Below are 3,875 nucleotides of genomic sequence, written 5' to 3'. Positions count from 1 at the left end.
TGTTTATCTTGTAATACATCATTAGCTGCCACTTCAAAAAGTCCTACTCAATAGGCTAATCAGTTCTGTGGTCTGCATGATCAGTGGTGTGCTGGTCATCAGTTTTGTTTGGGTATCTTTGGTTCTCTTGCCTGTATTCTCTCATGAGACAAATGTGTGTATTGATTCATGAAGCTTTGTTTCTGTGTTTTTGCTTTAGTAATGCAGCTATTGTGATATCATCTGACCTAAATGCAGAGGCTGTAGCATAAGCATTTATCTATGTGTGCATATCAATATATATGTGTGTATATATATAATTACTTTACATATAAACAAGTTAAGCAGCTACAAAAACATTTACAGCATATATCCATTGCACTTTGTGCACCATGCATAAGACTATGGTTGACAGGTCACACCCAGCCCATGGTTTATTTTACTGCATGATTTCCTGCGTCAGGCACAATCATATAGCCTAGAACACAACTATCAGAGAAACAGTTTTGTAAAGTTAAAGCAGTGACTATGTACAGTGTGTCTCCTTGACTCTGTATGCAGTGTGCTGTGTCATGAAAGCAAGCGTTCATCCATAAATGTATTGTTGGTTATGTTTATACAGTCAATTGTGGAACTGAAATGTAGATTGCACAATGTAGATATAGTGAATGTTTGTAGAACGAAAATGTGGGTGGTGTGTATGTGTTTTTACATGTGTGTGCACACAAGAACAAGAAGAGTAATTTCTTTTTTGCACATAGATATATGAATAGTAATGATGTAGCGCTGACTGCAAGTGTGTTATTGGTGATTGTTGGAGATCATCATTATAACATGTTTCTTGTATAGTGTCCCTTGGTAAATAAGTACTTATCCATTTCTATGCAGGGTTTGCATTTAGGCTTATTTAAACTTAAACACAAATCTTAAAAATTAAGTATTGTCACTATTCATACTTGATGGTGAATATGGTGGATCTTAGCCAACTGATAAAAGGGATTTCAGTTTTTAATTGCTGAGGTTTTTTTTAATTTGTACAAAAATTATCTATGATCAATCGCTTGAGATATCAAGAAGAAAGACTGAGGTTTTGCTTTTTAAAAATATCAGATGAAATTTGAACCATATACTAACCCATTTTGTCACTGGACCATGTACATTGTTGTGTCAACCTGTTTGTCATTGAAGACCATAAATGGCATGGCCCATGTAGCTATTGTGGACCGTCCGGTCACTGCAGATCATAATTTTCACAGGGTGAACAGACCTTATGGGCTCATTATGATGTAGACTATGTTTGCACAGCCTCATTCTTGATTGGTCCTGTAACTTAGTTTTTATGTTATGGTTGTGCTGGATTTTGAATGTGCCCTCAGACTGTAAAGCACCTGTTACAAGCAAGTAGCAATTACAGTAACATTGTTTTATTTTTTATGCCACTTGTTTTTTATAAATTTATAGCTTGCTTTGTTAAGACGGTTTATCGGAGAGGGATTTGTGTCTAGTTCCATCTCGCTGAAGCATAAACATTGTTTTCCCTATGGGCCCAGGAAATGCAGATTTCTCCTAACTCATGTTAAACAGTGGTGTATGTTATCATCATCATTGTGTTCAGAACTTTTCCCCGTGACACAGCATTGCGGGAAGAAATCACATCCTTTCACACTATTTAGTGAGTGTGCTGGCATTATATCTCTTTTTTTCTTAATTGACATGGATGACACTAAGCAGAAGTGACTTATTTTTTATCTTTAATGAATTTAATGTGAAATTGTCTTGAAATTAACTTTGTGCATTTTTTAAGTCTTGTCATTTAAAACCATTTTCAACTATGCACGGGTACCTTCTGACGTTTTTTGACCTAATCATTGCTTATAATATTCATTTAGCTTACCTAAATCTTTGTCATAACCATTTTATATTGATGGCTACTATTTTGATAGAAACTCTATGTCACTGTTTCTGATGCTACAATGCAGACAGATGGCTTGCATTTGTTCATTCAACCAGTTGTCTTTCTGATGAAATGTTCAAGATGTGTGGAAGAAGTTTGGGGAATGAACAAGGTGATAAAAGCTTCTTTCACTGTCATGAAGTCCCTTGTAATTTCAAGGGTATTTTCATATGTGTGGACTCTTAACCTTCACAGAATATTGAATATATTAGGCTGTACACTGGTTGGTAGCTGATAGCTTAAAATTGGAAGAGGTTAAGCTTAGTCATAACTCTGCATCTTTTAATGCAATAAATTGTAAACCCCCAAACAAAAAACTAAAATGTATGCATTTGTGTGTGAGCACATGTAAACATGCACTTTTATAAAATTCCTTATATTTGTCCATGTAAGGCTACCCCATGCTGATGTGGGAGAAACAGCAAACTGTCTCATTTCCAAAGCAGGCTTGACAAGGATGACTGCAAGCTTTGCCAATAAGCCTGACCCTAACCCTCTGCAATAGTTCTGTACCAGCAGGTTAGTCTCCTGGGGCGGTACTTATGAAGCAAGGTTAAGTCTTTGCCCTGGGTCAACATGAGATACAAGTGTCTTGTTTCCAAAATTGTAAACTGGTGTCCAGATCCTACAGATGTTTTTTCAACCCTGGAGCCATAGTTATAAAGTTGTGACAAAGATTCTCTAGGGCAAAGAAACTTGAAATAGTGCCCCTGTGGTCTGGACTTCACTTTTTAACTTTGGAAACAACAAAAATGACTTCCTTGAGTTTCAAATTTTTCCCTGGGAAAAAGTCTTACTCTCACTTCTTAGCTACATGCCCTGGACCAGTCAAATGCACTTTCACAAAACTGCTGGTTTGTAGGTGAGGGAGAGAACCTATACAGACATGAGGTCTTGAAAGCTTGTTGTTATATACAGCTTAGCCTGTTTGTGAAAAGATTTAGTAGCTGAGATATGACAAAGTAGAGAGTTATTCCATATTCTACAGATCTTTGTGGGAGGTATGCTAGCTTAGATAATGAAGACAATGGAAGAGAGCAGCTACCCATGGCAAGACATCCTATGAGACCAGCACTGTTCTTACTTAGACAAAAGCAGATCAAACTCCATAGGTTGTGTGGAGATATAGTTTTCTAAAACTGGCGAGCTATCATGGACTTCCTGTATCAATTCTTATACAGTAATAGGAAAAATCCACACAACTAGCGCTGATGTAGACTCTCTGAGCCCCCTGTAATCATAATCGTAAAATATTTTCCTAGTGTTTAATAATATGCTTGCAATTCAATTATCAATATCTACATTAACATAACATAGACTGCAAACATTAGGATAAGTGCACGAGGATCTACATCACTACTTGAGCATAGAGTTGTTTACACCTGTGTGGTTAATAAATGAAGAAAACTGACATTAAAGGATCAAAGCTGTAGTACTCCACTCCATATAAAAAAAATCCCCAGAGTGAGGAATGTTAGGTCAATCTTTCTTTAAAAGAAAAGAAGAAGGAAAAAAAATCCACTGGCCAAGGCCAGGTTCCCTTCTTAGCCAGGGTACACCAGACCCGCCCATTACCCCCTCTCGTCAGGCCAGCACATAACCCCATTCTTCCCCACCCCATAACAAAATGTATATTTACAAATAAGTTGCAATATGATGCGTAGAAGTTTGATGAGCCTGGCTGATTGTACCTGTACTACTGATTTAACTTCTACGTTACTAATTTACACGCTCCAACAAACCATCTTCCATTAGGGTACTGATCTTGTTTACCTCTGATAAATTTAAAGTTGTGGATGATATTTGAACTCTTCCATTCTCTCTGAATGATGATAACCTTTAAGCTAATACGAGCAACTGTTTAACTGAAACTGATAAAGCACAAAGCACACCATTACACCCCTCAACGCAGACACACCAAAGACATGTAATATGCTGAAAA

This window comes from Pomacea canaliculata, linkage group LG3 (assembly GCF_003073045.1).
Source record: "Pomacea canaliculata isolate SZHN2017 linkage group LG3, ASM307304v1, whole genome shotgun sequence".
NCBI lineage: Eukaryota > Metazoa > Mollusca > Gastropoda > Architaenioglossa > Ampullariidae > Pomacea > Pomacea canaliculata.
This window is presented reverse-complemented; position numbering follows the sequence as displayed.